This window comes from Hydractinia symbiolongicarpus, chromosome 2 (assembly GCF_029227915.1).
Source record: "Hydractinia symbiolongicarpus strain clone_291-10 chromosome 2, HSymV2.1, whole genome shotgun sequence".
Lineage (NCBI taxonomy): Eukaryota > Metazoa > Cnidaria > Hydrozoa > Anthoathecata > Hydractiniidae > Hydractinia > Hydractinia symbiolongicarpus.
In genome coordinates this window covers 17,779,853-17,802,463 of record NC_079876.1, presented here as the reverse complement: position 1 = coordinate 17,802,463, position 22,611 = coordinate 17,779,853, and the positions used below count along the sequence as shown (strand labels likewise).

Sequence of the window (22,611 nt, the reverse complement as noted above, 5' to 3'; positions counted from 1 at the left end):
CAAAATTTGCCCTCCTAATCATCTTCAAAGTAGAACGACACGTACTCCATTTAATAGACTAGAACATGTAATCTATAATCTATAATCATCGGCCGGGAATCGAACCCGTATCTATTGCTCGGAATGCAACAATACTAACCTTTACACCACCGACGCTGACAGCATAATTGTTGGAGTTATTACAGGTAAGGTACTTTCGCGATCAAAATAAGGGCATCTTTAGAATTATATGCATTTCCCTTGTGTCTTCACAACTTGTAAACAATAAGTGTCAAAAAAAATTTGTCCTCCTAATCATCTTTAAAGGAGAACCCACACGTACACAATTTAATAGACTAGAACATCAAATCTAGCAGCCAAATGGGTTGGCCGGAATCGAAACCGGATCTATTGCTTGGAAGGCAACAATACTAACCTTCACACCACCGTCGGTGGCAGCAGAAGTGTTGGCGTTATTGCAGGTAAGGTACTTTCGCGATTAAAATAAGGGCATCTTTCGTATTATATGCACTTCCCTTGTGTTTTCACAACTTGAAAACATTAACTGTCCAAACAAAATTTCCCCTCCTAATCACCTTCAAAGCAGAAACCACACGTACGGAATTTAATAGACTAGAACATGTAATATAGCGGCCAAATGCTTCCGCCGGGATTCGAACCCGGATCTATTGCTTGGAAGGCAACAATGCTAACCTTTAAACCACCGAAGCTGACAGCAGAATTGTTGGAGTTATTGCAGGTAAGGTATTTTCGCGATCAAAGTAAGGACATTTTTCGTATTATATGCACTTCCCTTGTGTCTGCACAACTTTAAAACATTAGCTGGCCAAAACAAGTTGCCCTCCGAGAACCATCTTCAAAGGAGAACCCACACGTACACAATTTAATAGACTAGAATATCAAATCTAGCAGCCAGATGGGTCGGCCGGAATGGAAACCGGATCTATTGCTTGGAAGGCAACAATACTAACCTTTACACCACTGCCGGTGGCAGCAGAATTGTTGGCGTTATTGCAGGTAAGGTACTTTCGAGATCAAGATAAGGGCATCTTTCGTGTTACATGCATTTCTTTTGTGTCTTCACAACTTGAAAACATTAACTGACCAAAAAAATTTGCCCTCCTAATCACCTTCAAAGCAGGAACCAAACGTACGGAATTTAATAGACTAGAACATGTAATATAGCGGCCAAATGCGTCCGCCGGGAATCGAACCCGGATCTATTGCTCGGAATGCAACAATACTAACCTTTACACCACCGACGCTGACAGCACAATTGTTGGAGTTATTACAGGTAAGGTACTGTTGCGATCAAAATAAGGGCATCTTTCGTATTATATGCACTTCCCTTGTGTTTTCACAACTTTAAAACATTAACTGTCCAAACAAAATTTCCCCTCCTAATCACCTTCAAAGCAGAAACCACACGTACGGAAATTAATAGACTAGAACATGTAATATAGCGGCCAAATGCGTCCGCCGGGAATCGAACCCGGATCTATTGCTTGGAAGGCCACAATGCTAACCTTTAAACCACCGAAGCTGACAGCAGAATTGTTGGAGTTATTGCAGGTAAGGTATTTTCGCGATCAAAGTAAGGACATCTTTCGTATAATATGCATTTCCTTTGTGTCTGCACAACTTTAAAACATTAGCTGGCCAAATAAAGTTGCCCTCCGAGAACCATCTTCAAAGGAGAACCCACACGTACACAATTTAATAGACTAGAATATCAAATCTAGCAGCCAGATGGGTCGGCCGGAATCGAAACCGGATCTATTGCTTGGAAGGCAACAATACTAACCTTTACACCACCGCCGGTGGCAGCAGAATTGTAGGCGTTATTGCAGGTAAGGTACTTTCGAAATCAAGATAAGGGCATCTTTCGTATTACATGCATTTCTTTTGTGTCTTCACAACTTGAAAACATTAACTGTCCAAAAAAAATTGCCCTCCTAATCACCTTCAAAGCAGAAACCAAACGTACGGAATTTAATAGACTAGAACATGTAATCTAGCGGCCAAATGCGTCCGCCGGGAATCGAACCCGGATCTATTGCTTGGAAGGCAACAATGCTAACCTTTACACCACCGACACTGACAGCAGAATTGTTGGAGTTATTGCAGGTAAGGTATTTTCGCGATCAAAGTAAGTACATCTTTCGTATTATATGCATTTACCTTGTGTCTTCTAAACTTGAAAACATTAAGTGTCAAAAAAAATTTGTCCTCCTAATCATCTTCTAAGTAGGAACCACAAGAACTGAATTTAATAGACTAGAACATGAAATCTAACAGCCAAATGCGACGGCCGGGAATCGAACCCGGATCACTTGCTCGGAAGGCAACAATACTAACCTTTACACCACCGACGCTGACAGCATAATTGTTGGAGTTGTGACAGGTAAGGTACTTTCGCGATCAAAATAAGGGAATCTTTCGTATTATATGCATTTCCCTTGTGTATTCACAACTTGAAAACATTAAGTGTCAAAAAAAATTTGCCCTCCTAATCACTCTTAAAGTAGAAACCACACGTACGGAATTTAATAGACTAGAACATGTAATCTAGCAGCCAAATGCGTCGGCCGGGAATCGAACCCGGATCTATTGCATGGAAGGCAACAATGCTAACCTTTACACCACCGACGCTTTCAGCAGAATTGTTGGAGTTATCGCTGGTAAGGTATTTTCGCGATCAAAGTAAAGACATCTTTCATATTATATGCATTTCCCTAATGTCTTCACAACTTGAAGACATTAGCTGGCAAAAACAAGTTGCCCTCCTAACCATCTACAAAGGATAACGCACACGTACAGAAATTAATAGACTAGAACATGTAATCTAGCAGCCAAATGCGTCGGCCGGGAATCGAACCCGGATCTATTGTTTGGAAGGCAACAATGCTAACCTTTACACCACCGACGCTGACAGCAGAATTGTTGGAGTTATCGCTGGTAAGGTATTTTTGCGATCAAAGTAAAGACATCTTTCGTATTATATGCATTTCCCTAATGTCTGCACAACTTGAGAACATTAGCTGGCAAAAACAAGTTGCCCTCCTAATCATCTACAAAGGATAACGCACACGTACAGAATTTAATAGACTATAACATCACATCTAGCAGCCAAATGCGTCAACTGGGAATCGAACCCGGATCTATTGCTTGGAAGGCAACAATACTAACCTTTACACCACCGACGCTGACAGCATAATTGTTGGAGTTGTGACAGGTAAGGTACTTTCGCGATCAAAATAAGGGCATCATTCGTATTATATGCATTTCCCTTGTGTATTCACAACTTGAAAACATTAAGTGTCAAAAAAAATTTGTCCAGCTAATTATCTTTTTGGTAGAAACCACAAGAACTGAATTTAATAGACTAGAACATGAAATCTAGCGGCCAAATGTGTCAGCCGGGAATCGAACCCTTATCTATTGCTTGGAAGGCAACAATACTAACCTTTACACCACCGACGCTGGCAGCAGAATTGTTGGAGTTATTGCAGGTAAGGTACTTTCGCAATCAAAATAAGGGCATCTTTCGAATTATATGCATTTCCCTTGTGTCTTCACAACTTGAAAACATTAAGTGTCAAAAAAAAATTGCCCTCCTAATCATCTTTTAAGTAGGAACCACAAGAACTGAATTTAATAGACGTAGTATATGCATTTCTCTTGTGTCTTCACAACTAATCATCTTTTATATAGGAACCACAAGAACTGAATTTAATAGGCTGCAACATGAATCCTAGCAGCCGAATGAGTCGGCCAGGAATCGAAACCGGATCTATTGCTTGGAAGGCAACAATACTAACCTTTACACCACCGACGCTGGCAGCAGAATTGTTGGAGTTATTGCAGGTAAGGTACTTTCGCAATCAAAATAAGGGCATCTTTCGAATTATATGCATTTCCTTTGTGTCTTCACAACTTGAAAACATTAAGTGTCAAAAAAAAATTGCCCTCCTAATCATCTTTTAAGTAGGAACCACAAGAACTGAATTTAATAGACGTATTATATGCATTTCCCTTGTGTCTTCACAACTTGAAAACATTAAGTGTCACAAAAAAATTGTCCTCCTAATCATCTTTTAAGTAGGAACCACAAGAACTGAATTTAATAGACTAGAACATGAAATCTAGCAGCCAAATGGGTCGGCCAGGAATCGAAACCAGACCTATTGTTTGGAAAGCAACAATGCTAACCTTTACACCACCGACGCTGGCAGCAGAATTGTTGGAGTTATTGCAGGTAAGGTACTTTCGCGATCAAAATAAGGGCATCTTTCGTATTATATGCACTTCCCTTGTGTCTTCACAACTTTAAAACATTAAGTGTCAAATAAAATTTGTCCTCCTAATCATCTTCAAAGAAGAAACCACACGTACTGAAATTAATAGACTAGAACATGTAATCTAGCAGCCAAATGCGTCGGCCGGGAATCGAGCCCGGATCTATTGTTTGGAAGGCAACAATGCTAACCTTTACACCACCGACGCTGACAGCAGAATTGTTGGAGTTATCGCTGGTAAGGTATTTTTGCGATCAAAGTAAAGACATCTTTCGTATTATATGCATTTCCCTAATGTCTGCACAACTTGAAAACATTAGCTGGCAAAAACAAGTTGCCCTCCTAATCATCTACAAAGGATAACGCACACGTACAGAATTTAATAGACTATAACATCACATCTAGCAGCCAAATGCGTCAACTGGGAATCGAACCCGGATCTATTGCTTGGAAGGCAACAATACTAACCTTTACACCACCGACGCTGACAGCATAATTGTTGGAGTTGTGACAGGTAAGGTACTTTCGCGATCAAAATAAGGGCATCTTTCGTATTATATGCATTTCCCTTGTGTATTCACAACTTGAAAACATTAAGTGTCAAAAAAAATTTGTCCTGCTAATTATCTTTTAGGTAGAAACCACAAGAACTGAATTTAATAGACTAGAACATGAAATCTAGCGACCAAATGTGTCAGCCGGGAATTGAACCCTTATCTATTGCTTGGAAGGCAACAATACTAACCTTTACACCACCGACGCTGGCAGCAGAATTGTTGGAGTTATTGCAGGTAAGGTACTTTCGCAATCAAAAAAAGGGCATCTTTCGAATTATATGCATTGCCCTTGTGTCTTCACAACTTGAAAACATTAAGTGTCAAAAAAAAATTGCCCTCCTAATCATCTTTTAAGTAGGAACCACAACAACTGAATTTAATAGACGTATTATATGCATTTCCCTTGTGTCTTCACAACTAATCATCTTTTATATAGGAACCACAAGAACTGAATTTAATAGGCTGGAACATGAATCCTAGCAGCCGAATGAGTCGGCCAGGAATCGAAACCGGATCTATTGCTTGGAAGGCAACAATACTAACCTTTACACCACCGACGCTGGCAGCAGAATTGTTGGAGTTATTGCAGGTAAGGTACTTTCGCAATCAAAATAAGGGCATCTTTCGAATTATATGCATTTCCTTTGTGTCTTCACAACTTGAAAACATTAAGTGTCAAAAAAAAATTGCCCTCCTAATCATCTTTTAAGTAGGAACCACAAGAACTGAATTTAATAGACGTATTATATGCATTTCCCTTGTGTCTTCACAACTTGAAAACATTAAGTGTCACAAAAAAATTGTCCTCCTAATCATCTTTTAAGTAGGAACCACAAGAACTGAATTTAATAGACTAGAACATGAAATCTAGCAGCCAAATGGGTCGGCCAGGAATCGAAACCAGACCTATTGTTTGGAAAGCAACAATGCTAACCTTTACACCACCGACGCTGGCAGCAGAATTGTTGGAGTTATTGCAGGTAAGGTACTTTCGCGATCAAAATAAGGGCATCTTTCGTATTATATGCACTTCCCTTGTGTCTTCACAACTTTAAAACATTAAGTGTCAAATAAAATTTGTCCTCCTAATCATCTTCAAAGAAGAAACCACACGTACTGAAATTAATAGACTAGAACATGTAATCTAGCAGCCAAATGCGTCGGCCGGGAATCGAACCCGGATCTATTGTTTGGAAGGCAACAATGCTAACCTTTACACCACCGACGCTGACAGCAGAATTGTTGGAGTTATCGCTGGTAAGGTATTTTTGCGATCAAAGTAAAGACATCTTTCGTATTATATGCATTTCCCTAATGTCTGCACAACTTGAAAACATTAGCTGGCAAAAACAAGTTGCCCTCCTAATCATCTACAAAGGATAACGCACACGTACAGAATTTAATAGACTATAACATGACATCTAGCAGCCAAATGCGTCAACTGGGAATCGAACCCGGATCTATTGCTTGGAAGGCAACAATACTAACCTTTACACCACCGACGCTGACAGCATAATTGTTGGAGTTGTGACAGGTAAGGTACTTTCGCAATCAAAATAAGGGCATCTTTCGAATTATATGCATTTCCCTTGTGTCTTCACAACTTGAAAACATTAAGTGTCAAAAAAAAATTGCCCTCCTAATCATCTTTTAAGTAGGAACCACAAGAACTGAATTTAATAGACGTATTATATGCATTTCCCTTGTGTCTTCACAACTTGAAAACATTAAGTGTCACAAAAAAATTGTCCTCCTAATCATCTTTTAAGTAGGAACCACAAGAACTGAATTTAATAGACTAGAACATGAAATCTAGCAGCCAAATGGGTCGGCCAGGAATCGAAACCAGACCTATTGTTTGGAAAGCAACAATGCTAACCTTTACACCACCGACGCTGGCAGCAGAATTGTTGGAGTTATTGCAGGTAAGGTACTTTCGCGATCAAAATAAGGGCATCTTTCGTATTATATGCACTTCCCTTGTGTCTTCACAACTTTAAAACATTAAGTGTCAAATAAAATTTGTCCTCCTAATCATCTTCAAAGAAGAAACCACACGTACTGAAATTAATAGACTAGAACATGTAATCTAGCAGCCAAATGCGTCGGCCGGGAATCGAACCCGGATCTATTGTTTGGAAGGCAACAATGCTAACCTTTACACCACCGACGCTGACAGCAGAATTGTTGGAGTTATCGCTGGTAAGGTATTTTTGCGATCAAAGTAAAGACATCTTTCGTATTATATGCATTTCCCTAATGTCTGCACAACTTGAAAACATTAGCTGGCAAAAACAAGTTGCCCTCCTAATCATCTACAAAGGATAACGCACACGTACAGAATTTAATAGACTATAACATGACATCTAGCAGCCAAATGCGTCAACTGGGAATCGAACCCGGATCTATTGCTTGGAAGGCAACAATACTAACCTTTACACCACCGACGCTGACAGCATAATTGTTGGAGTTGTGACAGGTAAGGTACTTTCGCGATCAAAATAAGGGCATCTTTCGTATTATATGCATTTCCCTTGTGTATTCACAACTTGAAAACAATAAGTGTCAAAAAAAATTTGTCCTGCTAATTATCTTTTAGGTAGAAACCACAAGAACTGAATTTAATAGACTAGAACATGAAATCTAGCGGCCAAATGTGTCAGCCGGGAATCGAACCCTTATCTATTGCTTGGAAGGCAACAATACTAACCTTTACACCACCGACGCTGGCAGCAGAATTGTTGGAGTTATTGCAGGTAAGGTACTTTCGCAATCAAAAAAAGGGCATCTTTCGAATTATATGCATTGCCCTTGTGTCTTCACAACTTGAAAACATTAAGTGTCAAAAAAAAATTGCCCTCCTAATCATCTTTTAAGTAGGAACCACAAGAACTGAATTTAATAGACGTATTATATGCATTTCCCTTGTGTCTTCACAACTAATCATCTTTTATATAGGAACCACAAGAACTGAATTTAATAGGCTGGAACATGAATCCTAGCAGCCGAATGAGTCGGCCAGGAATCGAAACCGGATCTATTGCTTGGAAGGCAACAATACTAACCTTTACACCACCGACGCTGGCAGCAGAATTGTTGGAGTTATTGCAGGTAAGGTACTTTCGCAATCAAAATAAGGGCATCTTTCGAATTATATGCATTTCCCTTGTGTCTTCACAACTTGAAAACATTAAGTGTCAAAAAAAAATTGCCCTCCTAATCATCTTTTAAGTAGGAACCACAAGAACTGAATTTAATAGACGTATTATATGCATTTCCCTTGTGTCTTCACAACTTGAAAACATTAAGTGTCACAAAAAAATTGTCCTCCTAATCATCTTTTAAGTAGGAACCACAAGAACTGAATTTAATAGACTAGAACATGATATCTAGCAGCCAAATGGGTCGGCCAGGAATCGAAACCAGACCTATTGTTTGGAAAGCAACAATGCTAACCTTTACACCACCGACGCTGGCAGCAGAATTGTTGGAGTTATTGCAGGTAAGGTACTTTCGCGATCAAAATAAGGGCATCTTTCGTATTATATGCACTTCCCTTGTGTCTTCACAACTTTAAAACATTAAGTGTCAAATAAAATTTGTCCTCCTAATCATCTTCAAAGAAGAAACCACACGTACTGAATTTAATAGACTAGAAAATGAAATCTAGCAGCCAAATGCGTCAAATTGGAAGTGAACTAGGATCTATTGCTTGGAAGACAAAAATGCTATCTTTTACACCACCGACTCTGACAGCAGAATTGTTGGAGTTAATGCAGGTAAGGTACTTTTGCAATCAAAATAAGGGCATCTTTCGAATTATATGCATTTCCCTTGTGTCTTCACAACTTGAAAACATTAAGTGTCGAAAAAATTTTTCCCTCCTAATCATCTTTTAGGTAGGAACCACAAGAACTGAATTTAATAGACTAGAGCATGAAATCTAGCAGCCAAATGCGTCAAATTGGAAGTGAAACAGGATCTATTGCTTGGAAGACAAAAATGCTATCTTTTACACCACCGACTCTGACAGTAGAATTGTTGGAGTTAATGCAGGTAAGGTACTTTTGCAATCAAAATAAGGGCATCTTTCGAATTATATACACTTTCCTTGTGTCTTCACAACTTGAAAACATTAAGTGTCAAATAAAATTTGTCCTCCTAATCATCTTTTAAGTAGGAACCACAAGAACTGAATTTAATAGACTAGAACATGAAATCTAGCAGCCAAATGCATCGGCCGGGAATCGAAACCGGATCTATTGCTTCGAAGGCAACAATGCTAACCAAAGTACCTTACCTGCAATAACTCCAACAATTCTACTGTCAGCGTCGGTGGTGTAAAGTTTAACATTGTTGCCTTCCAAGCAATAGATTCGGGTTCGATTTCCGGCCGACACATTTGGCTGCTAGATTTCATGTTCTAGTCTATTCAATTCAGTTCTTGTGGTTCCTACTTAAAAGATGATTAGGAGGGCAAATTTTTTTTGACACTTAATGTTTTCAAGTTGTGAAGACACAAGGGAAATGCATATAATACGAAAGATGCCCTTATTTTGATCGCGAAAGTACCTTACCTGCAATAACTCCAACAATTCTGCTGCCAGCGTCGGTGGTGTAAAGGTTAGTATTGTTGCCTTCCAAGCAATAGATCCGGTTTCGATTCCTGGCCGACTCATTTGGCTGCTAGATTTCATGTTCTAGTCTACTAAATTCAGTTCTTGTGGTTCCTACTTTGAAGATGATTAGGAGGGCAACTTGTTTTTTCCAGTTAATGTATTCAAGTTGTAAAGACACACGGGAAATGCATATAATTCGAAAGATGCCCTTATCTTGATTGCAAAAGTACCTTACCTGCATTAACTCCCACAATTCTGCTGTCAGAGTCGGTGGTGTAAAAGATAGCATTTTTGTCTTGCAAGCAATAGATCCTGGTTCACTTCCAATTTGACGCATTTGGCTGCTAGATTTCATATTCTAGTCTATTAAATTTAGTACGTGTTTGCCAGTTAATGCTTTCAAGTTGTGAAGGCATAAGGGAAATGCATATAGTAAGAAAGATGCCCTTACTTTGATTTCCAAAGTACCTTACCTGCAATAACTCCAACAATTCTATTGTCAGCGTCGGTGGTGTAAAGGTTAGCATTGTTGCTTTCCAAACAATAGATCCGGGTTCGATTCCCGGCGGACGCATTTGGCTGCTAGATTACACGTTCTGGCCTATTAATTTGAGTACGTGTGGTTTCTACTTTGAAGGTGATTAGGAGGGCAAATTTTGTTTGGGCAGTTAATGTTTTCAAGTTGTAAAGACACACGGGAAATGCATATAATTCGAAAGATGCCCTTATTTTGATTGCAAAAGTACCTTACCTGCATTAACTCCAACAATTCTGCTGTCAGAGTCGGTGGTGTAAAAGATAGCATTTTTGTCTTCCAAGCAATAGATCCTGGTTCCCTTCCAATTTGACGCATTTGGCTGCTAGATTTCATATTCTAGTCTATTAAATTTAGTACGTATGGTTTTTTCTTTGAAGATGATTAGGAGGGCAAATTGCTTTTGCCAGTTAATGCTTTCAAGTTGTGAAGGCATAAGGGAAATGCATATAGTATGAAAGATGCCCTTACTTTGATTTCCAAAGTACCTTACCTGCAATAACTCCAACAATTCTTTTGTCAGCGTCGGTGGTGTAAAGGTTAGCATTGTTGCTTTCCAAACAATAGATCCGGGTTCGATTCCTGGCGGACGCATTTGGCTGCTAGATTACATGTTCTAGCCTATTAATTTGAGTACGTGTGGTTTCTACTTTGAAGGTGATTAGGAGGACAAATTTTCTTTGGACAGTTAATGTTTTCAAGTTGTGAGGACACAAGGGAAATGCATAAAACACGAAAGATGCCCTTATTTTGATCACGAAAGTACCTTACCTGCAATAACTCCAACAATTCTGCTGTCAGCGTCGGTGGTGTAAAGGTTAGCATTGTTGCCTTCTAAGCAATAGATTCGGGTTCGATTTCCGGCCGACACATTTGGCTGCTAGATTTCATGTTCTAGTCTATTAAATTCAGTTCTTGTGGTTCCTACTTAAAAGATGATTAGGAGGGCAATTTTTTTTGACACTTAATGTTTTCACGTTGTGAAGACACAAGGGAAATGCATATAATTCGAAAGATGCCCTTATTTTGATTGCAAAAGTGCCTTACCTGCATTAACTCCAACAATTCTGCTGTCAGAGTCGGTGGTGTAAAAGATAGCATTTTTGTCTTCCAAGCAATAGATCCTGGTTCACTTTCAATTTGACGCATTTGGCTGCTAGATTTCATTTTCTAGTCTATTAAATTCAGTACGTGTGGTTTTTTCTTTGAAGATGATTAGGAGGACAAATTTTATTTGACAATTAATGTTTTCAAGTTGTGAAGACACAAGGGAAGTGCATATAATACGAAAGATGCCCTTATTTTGATCGCGAAAGTACCTTACCTGCAATAACTCCAACAATTCTGCTGCTAGCGTCGGTGGTGTAAAGGTTAGTATTGTTGCCTTCCAAGCAATAGATCTGGTTTCGATTCCTGGCCGACCCATTTGGCTGCTAGATTTCATGTTCTAGTCTATTAAATTCAGTTCTTGTGGTTCCTACTTAAAAGATGATTAGGAGGACAAATTTTTTGTGACACATAATGTTTTCAAGTTGTGAAGACACAAGGGAAATGCATAAAATACGAAAGATGCCCTTATTTTGATCGCGAAATGACCTTACCTGAAATAACTCCAACAATTCTTTCGTCAGCGTCGGTGGTGTAAAGGTGAGCATCGTTGCTTTCCAAACAATAGATCCGGGTTCGATTCCCGGTGGACGCATTTAGCTGCTAGATTACATGTTCTAGTCTATTAAATTGAGTACGTGTGGTTTCCACTTTGAAGGGGATTAGGAGGGCAAATTTTATTTAGACAGTTAATGTTTTCAAGTTGTGAAGACACAAGGGAAATGCATAAAACGCGAAAGATGCCCTTATTTTGATCACGAATGTACCTTACCTGCAATAACTCCAACAATTCTGCTGTCAGCGTCGGTGGTGTAAAGGTTAGCATTGTTGCCTTCCAAGCAATAGATTCGGGTTCGATTTCCGGCCGACACATTTGGCTGCTAGATTTCATGTTCTAGTCTATTAAATTCAGTTCTTGTGGTTCCTACTTAAAAGATGATTAGGAGGGCAAATTTTTTTTGACACTTAATGTTTTCAAGTTGTGAAGACACAAGGGAAATGCATATAATTCGAAAGATGCCCTTATTTTGATGGCAAAAGTACCTTACCTGCATTAACTCCAACAATTCTGCTGTCAAAGTCGGTGGTGTAAAAGATAGCATTTTTGTCTTCCAAGCAATACATCCTGCTTCACTTCCAATTTGACGCATTTGGCTGCTAGATTTCATTTTCTAGTCTATTAAATTCAGTACGTGTGGTTTCTTCTTTGAAGATGATTACGAGGGCAAATTTTATTTGACACTTAATGTTTTCAAGTTGTGAAGACACAAGGGAAGTGCATATAATACGAAAGATGCCCTTATTTTGATCGCAAAAGTACCTTACCTGCAATAACTCCAACAATTCTGCTGCCAGCGTCGGTGGTGTAAAGGTTAGTATTGTTGCCTTCCAAGCAATAGATCCGGTTTCGATTCCTGGCCGACTCATTTGGCTGCTAGATTTCATGTTCTAGTCTACTAAATTCAGTTCTTGTGGTTCCTACTTTGAAGATGATTAGGAGGGCAACTTGTTTTTTCCAGTTAATGTATTCAAGTTGTAAAGACACACGGGAAATGCATATAATTCGAAAGATGCCCTTATCTTGATTGCAAAAGTACCTTACCTGCATTAACTCCCACAATTCTGCTGTCAGAGTCGGTGGTGTAAAAGATAGCATTTTTGTCTTGCAAGCAATAGATCCTGGTTCACTTCCAATTTGACGCATTTGGCTGCTAGATTTCATATTCTAGTCTATTAAATTTAGTACGTGTTTGCCAGTTAATGCTTTCAAGTTGTGAAGGCATAAGGGAAATGCATATAGTAAGAAAGATGCCCTTACTTTGATTTCCAAAGTACCTTACCTGCAATAACTCCAACAATTCTATTGTCAGCGTCGGTGGTGTAAAGGTTAGCATTGTTGCTTTCCAAACAATAGATCCGGGTTCGATTCCCGGCGGACGCATTTGGCTGCTAGATTACACGTTCTGGCCTATTAATTTGAGTACGTGTGGTTTCTACTTTGAAGGTGATTAGGAGGGCAAATTTTGTTTGGGCAGTTAATGTTTTCAAGTTGTAAAGACACACGGGAAATGCATATAATTCGAAAGATGCCCTTATTTTGATTGCAAAAGTACCTTACCTGCATTAACTCCAACAATTCTGCTGTCAGAGTCGGTGGTGTAAAAGATAGCATTTTTGTCTTCCAAGCAATAGATCCTGGTTCCCTTCCAATTTGACGCATTTGGCTGCTAGATTTCATATTCTAGTCTATTAAATTTAGTACGTATGGTTTTTTCTTTGAAGATGATTAGGAGGGCAAATTGCTTTTGCCAGTTAATGCTTTCAAGTTGTGAAGGCATAAGGGAAATGCATATAGTATGAAAGATGCCCTTACTTTGATTTCCAAAGTACCTTACCTGCAATAACTCCAACAATTCTTTTGTCAGCGTCGGTGGTGTAAAGGTTAGCATTGTTGCTTTCCAAACAATAGATCCGGGTTCGATTCCTGGCGGACGCATTTGGCTGCTAGATTACATGTTCTAGCCTATTAATTTGAGTACGTGTGGTTTCTACTTTGAAGGTGATTAGGAGGACAAATTTTCTTTGGACAGTTAATGTTTTCAAGTTGTGAGGACACAAGGGAAATGCATAAAACACGAAAGATGCCCTTATTTTGATCACGAAAGTACCTTACCTGCAATAACTCCAACAATTCTGCTGTCAGCGTCGGTGGTGTAAAGGTTAGCATTGTTGCCTTCTAAGCAATAGATTCGGGTTCGATTTCCGGCCGACACATTTGGCTGCTAGATTTCATGTTCTAGTTTATTAAATTCAGTTCTTGTGGTTCCTACTTAAAAGATGATTAGGAGGGCAATTTTTTTTGACACTTAATGTTTTCACGTTGTGAAGACACAAGGGAAATGCATATAATTCGAAAGATGCCCTTATTTTGATTGCAAAAGTGCCTTACCTGCATTAACTCCAACAATTCTGCTGTCAGAGTCGGTGGTGTAAAAGATAGCATTTTTGTCTTCCAAGCAATAGATCCTGGTTCACTTTCAATTTGACGCATTTGGCTGCTAGATTTCATTTTCTAGTCTATTAAATTCAGTACGTGTGGTTTTTTCTTTGAAGATGATTAGGAGGACAAATTTTATTTGACAATTAATGTTTTCAAGTTGTGAAGACACAAGGGAAGTGCATATAATACGAAAGATGCCCTTATTTTGATCGCGAAAGTACCTTACCTGCAATAACTCCAACAATTCTGCTGCTAGCGTCGGTGGTGTAAAGGTTAGTATTGTTGCCTTCCAAGCAATAGATCTGGTTTCGATTCCTGGCCGACCCATTTGGCTGCTAGATTTCATGTTCTAGTCTATTAAATTCAGTTCTTGTGGTTCCTACTTAAAAGATGATTAGGAGGACAAATTTTTTGTGACACATAATGTTTTCAAGTTGTGAAGACACAAGGGAAATGCATAAAATACGAAAGATGCCCTTATTTTGATCGCGAAATGACCTTACCTGAAATAACTCCAACAATTCTTTCGTCAGCGTCGGTGGTGTAAAGGTGAGCATCGTTGCTTTCCAAACAATAGATCCGGGTTCGATTCCCGGTGGACGCATTTAGCTGCTAGATTACATGTTCTAGTCTATTAAATTGAGTACGTGTGGTTTCCACTTTGAAGGTGATTAGGAGGGCAAATTTTATTTAGACAGTTAATGTTTTCAAGTTGTGAAGACACAAGGGAAATGCATAAAACGCGAAAGATGCCCTTATTTTGATCACGAATGTACCTTACCTGCAATAACTCCAACAATTCTGCTGTCAGCGTCGGTGGTGTAAAGGTTAGCATTGTTGCCTTCCAAGCAATAGATTCGGGTTCGATTTCCGGCCGACACATTTGGCTGCTAGATTTCATGTTCTAGTCTATTAAATTCAGTTCTTGTGGTTCCTACTTAAAAGATGATTAGGAGGGCAAATTTTTTTGGACACTTAATGTTTTCAAGTTGTGAAGACACAAGGGAAATGCATATAATTCGAAAGATGCCCTTATTTTGATGGCAAAAGTACCTTACCTGCATTAACTCCAACAATTCTGCTGTCAAAGTCGGTGGTGTAAAAGATAGCATTTTTGTCTTCCAAGCAATACATCCTGCTTCACTTCCAATTTGACGCATTTGGCTGCTAGATTTCATTTTCTAGTCTATTAAATTCAGTACGTGTGGTTTCTTCTTTGAAGATGATTACGAGGGCAAATTTTATTTGACACTTAATGTTTTCAAGTTGTGAAGACACAAGGGAAGTGCATATAATACGAAAGATGCCCTTATTTTGATCGCAAAAGTACCTTACCTGCAATAACTCCAACAATTCTGCTGCCAGCGTTGGTGGTGTAAAGGTTAGTATTGTAGCCTTCCAAGCAATAGATCCGGTTTCGATTCCTGGCCGACTCATTTGGCTGCTAGATTTCATGTTCTAGTCTATTAAATTCAGTTCTTGTGGTTCCTACTTTGAAGATGATTAGGAGGGCAACTTGTTTTTTCCAGTTAATGTATTCAAGTTGTAAAGACACACGGGAAATGCATATAATTCGAAAGATGCCCTTATTTTGATCGCGAAAGTACCTTACCTGCAATAACTCCAACAATTCTGCTGCTAGCGTCGGTGGTGTAAAGGTTAGTATTGTTGCCTTCCAAGCAATAGATCTGGTTTCGATTCCTGGCCGACCCATTTGGCTGCTAGATTTCATGTTCTAGTCTATTAAATTCAGTTCTTGTGGTTCCTACTTAAAAGATGATTAGGAGGACAAATTTTTTGTGACACATAATGTTTTCAAGTTGTGAAGACACAAGGGAAATGCATAAAATACGAAAGATGCCCTTATTTTGATCGCGAAATGACCTTACCTGAAATAACTCCAACAATTCTTTCGTCAGCGTCGGTGGTGTAAGGGTGAGCATCGTTGCTTTCCAAACAATAGATCCGGGTTCGATTCCCGGTGGACGCATTTAGCTGCTAGATTACATGTTCTAGTCTATTAAATTGAGTACGTGTGGTTTCCACTTTGAAGGTGATTAGGAGGGCAAATTTTATTTAGACAGTTAATGTTTTCAAGTTGTGAAGACACAAGGGAAATGCATAAAACACGAAAGATGCCCTTATTTTGATCACGAATGTACCTTACCTGTAATAACTCCAACAATTCTTCTGTCAGCGTCGGTGGTGTAAAGGTTAGCATTGTTGCCTTCCAAGCAATAGATTCGGGTTCGATTTCCGGCCGACACATTTGGCTGCTAGATTTCATGTTCTGGTCTATTAAATTCAGTTCTTGTGGTTCCTACTTAAAAGATGATTAGGAGGGCAATTTTTTTTGACACTTAATGTTTTCAAGTTGTGAAGACACAAGGGAAATGCATATAATTCGAAAGATGCCCTTATTTTGATTGCAAAAGTACCTTACCTGCATTAACTCCAACAATTCTGCTGTCAGAGTCGGTGGTGTAAAAGATAGCATTTTTGTCTTCCAAGCAATACATCCTGCTTCACTTCCAATTTGACGCATTTGGCTGCTAGATTTCATTTTCTAGTCTATTAAATTCAGTACGTGTGGTTTCTTCTTTGATGATGATTAGGAGGGCAAATTTTATTTGACACTTAATGTTTTCAAGTTGTAAAGACACAAGGGAAGTGCATATAATACGAAAGATGCCCTTATTTTGATCGCGAAAGTACCTTACCTGCAATAACTCCAACAATTCTGCTGCCAGCGTTGGTGGTGTAAAGGTTAGTATTGTAGCCTTCCAAGCAATAGATCCGGTTTCGATTCCTGGCCGACACATTTGGCTGCTAGATTTCATGTTCTAGTCTATTAAATTCAGTTCTTGTGGTTCCTACTTAAAAGATGATTAGGAGGGCAATTTTTTTTGACACTTAATGTTTTCAAGTTGTGAAGACACAAGGGAAATGCATATAATTCGAAAGATGCCCTTATTTTGATTGCAAAAGTACCTTACCTGCATTAACTCCAACAATTCTGCTGTCAAAGTCGGTGGTGTAAAAGATAGCATTTTTGTCTTCCAAGCAATACATCCTGCTTCACTTCCAATTTGACGCATTTGGCTGCTAGATTTCATTTTCTAGTCTATTAAATTCAGTACGTGTGGTTTCTTCTTTGAAGATGATTAGGAGGGCAAATTTTATTTGACACTTAATGTTTTCTTAATAATGTTCACTCAATGTCTATTAAATTCAGTTCTTGTGGTTCCTACTTTGAAGATGATTAGGATGGCAACTTGTTTTTTCCAGTTAATGTATTCAAGTTGTAAAGACACACGGGAAATGCATATAATTCGAAAGATGCCCTTATCTTGATTGCAAAAGTACCTTACCTGCATTAACACCAACAATTCTGCTGTCACAGTCGGTGGTGTAAAAGATAGCATTTTTGTCTTCCAAGCAATAGATCCTGGTTCACTTCCAATTTGACGCATTTGGATGCTAGATTTCATATTCTAGTCTATTAAATTTAGTACGTGTTTGCCAGTTAATGCTTTCAAGTTGTGAAGGCATAAGGGAAATGGATATAGTAAGAAAGATGCCCTTACTTTGATTTCCAAAGTACCTTACCTGCAATAACTCCAACAATTCTTTTGTCAGCGTCGGTGGTGTAAAGGTTAGCATTGTTGCTTTCCAAACAATAGATCCGGGTTCGATTCCCTGCGGACGCATTTGGCTGCTAGATTACACGCTCTAGCCTATTAATTTGAGTACGTGTGGTTTCTACTTTGAAGGTGATTAGGAGGGCAAATTTTGTTTGGGCAGTTAATGTTTTCAAGTTGTAAAGACACATGGGAAATGCATATAATTCGAAAGATGCCCTTATTTTGATTGCAAAAGTACCTTACCTGCATTAACTCCAACAATTCTGCTGTCAGAGTCGGTGGTGTAAAAGATAGCATTTTTGTCTTCCAAGCAATAGATCCTGGTTCACCTCCAATTTGACGCATTTGGCTGCTAGATTTCATATTCTAGTCTATTAATTTGAGTACGTGTGGTTTCTACTTTGAAGGTTATTAGGAGGGCAAATTTTATTTAGACAGCTAATGTTTTCAAGTTGTGAAGACACAAGGGAAATGCATAAAACACGAAAGATGCCCTTATTTTGATCACGAATGTACCTTACCTGCATTAACTCCAACAATTCTGCTGTCAGCGTCGGTGGTGTAAAGGTTAGCATTGTTGCCTTCCAAGCAATAGATTCGGGTTCGATTTCCGGCCGACACATTTGGCTGCTAGATTTCATGTTCTAGTCTATTAAATTCAGTTCTTGTGGTTCCTACTTAAAAGATGATTAGGAGGGCAAATTTTTTTTGACACTTAATGTTTTCAAGTTGTGAAGACACAAGGGAAATGCATATAATTCGAAAGATGCCCTTATTTTGATTGCAAAAGTACCTTACCTGCATTAACTCCAACAATTCTGCTGTCAAAGTCGGTGGTGTAAAAGATAGCATTTTTGTCTTCCAAGCAATACATCCTGCTTCACTTCCAATTTGACGCATTTGGGTGCTAGATTTCATTTTCTAGTCTATTAAATTCAGTACGTGTGGTTTCTTCTTTGAAGATGATTAGGAGGGCAAATTTTATTTGACACTTAATGTTTTCAAGTTGTGAAGACACAAGGGAAGTGCATATAATACGAAAGATGCCCTTATTTTGATCGCGAAAGTACCTTACCTGCAATAACTCCAACAATTCTGCTGCCAGCGTTGGTGGTGTAAAGGTTAGTATTGTAGCCTTCCAAGCAATAGATCCGGTTTCGATTCCTGGCTGACTCATTTGGCTGCTAGATTTCATGTTCTAGTCTATTAAATTCAGTTCTTGTGGTTCCTACTTTGAAGATGATTAGGAGGGCAACTTGTTTTTTCCAGTTAATGTATTCAAGTTGTAAAAACACACGGGAAATGCATATAATTCGAAAGATGCCCTTATCTTGATTGCAAAAGTACCTTAACTGCATTAACACCAACAATTCTGCTGTCAGAGTCGGTGGTGTAAAAGATAGCATTTTTGTCTTCCAAGCAATAGATCCTGGATTACTTTCAATTTGACGCATTTGGATGCTAGATTTCATATTCTAGTCTATTAAATTTAGTACGTGTTTGCCAGTTAATGCTTTCAAGTTGTGAAGGCATAAGGCAAATGGATATAGTAAGAAAGACGCCCTTACTTTGATTTCCAAAGTACCTTACCTGCAATAACTCCAACAATTCTTTTGTAAGCGTCGGTGGTGTAAAGGTTAGCATTGTTGATTTCCAAACAATAGATCCGGGTTCGATTCCCGGCGGACGCATTTGGCTGCTAGATTACACATTCTAGCCTATTAATTTGAGTACGTGTGGTTTCTACTTTGAAGGTGATTAGGAGGGCAAATTTTGTTTGGGCAGTTAATGTTTTCAAGTTGTAAAGACACACGGGAAATGCATATAATTCGAAAGATGCCCTTATTTTGATTGCAAAAGTACCTTACCAGCATTAACTCCAACAATTCTGCTGTCAGAGTCGGTGGTGTAAAAGATAGCATTTTTGTCTTCCAAGCAATAGATCCTGGTTCACTTCCAATTTGACGCATTTGGATGCTAGATTTCATATTCTAGTCTATTAAATTTAGTACGTGTTTGCCAGTTAATGCTTTCAAGTTGTGAAGGCATAAGGGAAATGGATATAGTAAGAAAGATGCCCTTACTTTGATTTCCAAAGTACCTTACCTGCAATAACTCCAACAATTCTTTTGTCAGCGTCGGTGGTGTAAAGGTTAGCATTGTTGCTTTCCAAACAATAGATTCGGGTTCGATTCCCGGCGGACGCATTTGGCTGCTAGATTACACGTTCTAGCCTATTAATTTGAGTACGTGTGGTTTCTACTTTGAAGGTGATTAGGAGGGCAAATTTTGTTTGGGCAGTTAATGTTTTCAAGTTGTAAAGACACACGGGAAATGCATATAACTCGAAAGATGCCCTTATTTTGATTGCAAAAGTACCTTACCTGCATTAACTCCAACATTTCTGCTGTCAGAGTCGGTGGTGTAAAAGATAGCATTTTTGTCTTCCAAGCAATAGATCCTGGTTCACCTCCAATTTGACGCATTTGGCTGCTAGATTTCATATTCTAGTCTATTAAATTTAGTACGTGTGGTTTTTTCTTTGAAGATGATTAGGAGGGCAAATTGCTTTTGCCAGTTAATGCTTTCAAGTTGTAAAGGCATAAGGGAAATGCATATAGTATGAAAGATGCCCTTAATTTGATTTCCAAAGTACCTTACCTGCAATAACTCCAACAATTCTTTTGTCAGCGTCGGTGGTGTAAAGGTTAGCATTGTTGCTTTCCAAACAATAGATCCGGGTTCGATTCCTAGCGGACGCATTTGGCTGCTAGATTACATGTTCTAGCCTATTAAATTGAGTACGTGTGGTTTCCACTTTGAAGGTGATTAGGAGGGCAAATTTTATTTAGACAGTTAATGTTTTCAAGTTGTGAAGACACAAGGGAAATGCATAAAACACGAAAGATGCCCTTATTTTGATCACGAATATACCTTACCTGCAATAGGTCCAACAATTCGGCTGTCAGCGTCGGTGGTGTAAAGGTTAGCATTGTTGCCTTCCAAGCAATAGATTCGGGTTCGATTTCCGCCCGACACATTTGGCTGCTAGATTTCATGTTCTAGTCTATTAAATTCATTTCTTGTGGTTCCTACTTAAAAGATGATTAGGAGGGCAAATTTTCTTTGACACTTAATGTTTTTAAGTTGTGAAGACACAAGGGAAATGCATATAATTCGAAAAATGCCCTTATTTTGATTGCAAAAGTACCTTACCTGCATTAACTCCAACAATTCTGCTGTCAAAGTCGGTGGTGTAAAAGATAGCATTTTTGTCTTCTAAGCAATAGATCCTGGTTCACTTTCAATTTGACGCATTTGGATGCTAGATTTCATTTTCTAGTCTATTAAATTGAGTACGTGTGGTTTCTTCTTGGAAGATGATTAGGAGGACAAATTTTATTTGACACTTAATGTTTTCAAGTTCTGAAGACACAAGGGAAGTGCATATAATACGAAAGATGCCCTTATTTTGATCGCGAAAGTACCTTACCTGCAATAACTCCAACAATTCTGCTGCCAGCGTCGGTGGTGTAAAGGTTAGTATTGTTGCCTTCCAAGCAATAGATTCGGGTTCGATTTCCGGCCGACACATTTGGCTGCTAGATTTCATGTTCTAGTCTATTAAAATCAGTTCTTGTGGTTCCTACATAAAAGATGATTAGGAGGACAAATTTTTTGTGACACTTAATGTTTTCAAGTTGTGAAGACACAAGGGAAATGCATATAATACGAAAGATGCCCTTATTTTGATCAAGAAATGACCTTACCTGTCATAACTCCAACAATTCTGCTGCCAGCGTCGGTGGTGTAAAGGTTAGTATTGTTGCCTTCCGAGCAATAGATCCGGGTTCGATTCCCAGCCGACGCATTTGGCTGCTAGATTGCATGTTCTAGTCTATTAAATTGAGTACGTGTCGTTTCTACTTTGAAGGTGATTAGGAGGACAAATTTTTTGTGACACCTAATGTTTTCAAGTTGTGAAGACACAAGGGAAATGCATATAATACGAAAGATGCCCTTATTTTGATCGCGAAATGACCTAACCTGTCATAACTCCAAAAATTATGCTGTCAGCGTCAGTGGTGTAAAGGTTAGTATTGTTGTCTTCCAAGCAATAGATCCGGGTTCGATTCCCGGTCGACGCATTTCGCTACTAGATTACATGTTCTAGTCTATTAAATTCAGTACGTGCCGTTTCTACTTTAAAGGTGATTAGGAGGGCAACTTGTTTTTGCCAGCTAATGTTTTCAAGTTGTTTTTTAACATAATTTTCTGTTTGCTTTTTATTAACTGTTCAATTTCAATTTTTGAAAATATTAAGCCTGAATTTGGAAATAGCACTATATTAAATAGTAAGACAATTTTACCTGTTCGTAAATTATTATTCTCACCTTTTTATATTTATAATCAAACCTTTGACGGTTTGAAAGGAGAAAAAAACAGTATTAACCTGCAGAAAGAACTGGCCAATAACTATGCAAACATCTACATTCCTAAAATTATTTTTATATTTTTCGTCTTCATCATAGTTAACTTTCTTAAAGTTATTAGCTGTAGAAAGAGAAACTTATTGCTTGCATCAGCTGGTTGTTTCTTTCAAATTGCCATAGTTACACTTGCTGTACATAGTTATCACAATGAAGTTTGTAAATACTCCAAACTTGAGCGTTGTAACAAATCATCTTTCTTCGTGCCTGAATCTGTAGCTTTTTGTAACGAAATTACTAATAAGAACTTAGAAACTAACATCAAGTACTATATGTTGTCTTTTCTTGTTTTAAGCAGGAAAAACCAGACAAACTATCTTTGTTCATTGATTCTTCTTTCTGGTGACATAAGTCTAAACC

At 38.6% G+C, this 22,611-nt stretch overlaps 6 non-coding genes across 6 annotated transcripts; all 6 read right to left on the bottom strand.

The window, feature by feature from the left end:
* Window positions 1–638: 638 nt before the first annotated feature.
* Window positions 639–710, bottom strand: Trnag-ucc (transfer RNA glycine (anticodon UCC)). The gene has a single exon. It is a non-coding gene; the product is annotated as a tRNA-Gly (tRNA).
* Window positions 711–2,026: 1,316 nt separating this feature from the next.
* On the bottom strand, window positions 2,027–2,098 carry Trnag-ucc (transfer RNA glycine (anticodon UCC)). The gene has a single exon. It is a non-coding gene; the product is annotated as a tRNA-Gly (tRNA).
* A 482-nt stretch (window positions 2,099–2,580) lies between these two features.
* Window positions 2,581–2,652, bottom strand: Trnag-ucc (transfer RNA glycine (anticodon UCC)). The gene has a single exon. It is a non-coding gene; the product is annotated as a tRNA-Gly (tRNA).
* A 205-nt stretch (window positions 2,653–2,857) lies between these two features.
* On the bottom strand, window positions 2,858–2,929 carry Trnag-ucc (transfer RNA glycine (anticodon UCC)). The gene has a single exon. It is a non-coding gene; the product is annotated as a tRNA-Gly (tRNA).
* Window positions 2,930–6,011: 3,082 nt separating this feature from the next.
* Window positions 6,012–6,083, bottom strand: Trnag-ucc (transfer RNA glycine (anticodon UCC)). The gene has a single exon. It is a non-coding gene; the product is annotated as a tRNA-Gly (tRNA).
* Window positions 6,084–6,956: 873 nt separating this feature from the next.
* Window positions 6,957–7,028, bottom strand: Trnag-ucc (transfer RNA glycine (anticodon UCC)). The gene has a single exon. It is a non-coding gene; the product is annotated as a tRNA-Gly (tRNA).
* Window positions 7,029–22,611: the final 15,583 nt, after the last annotated feature.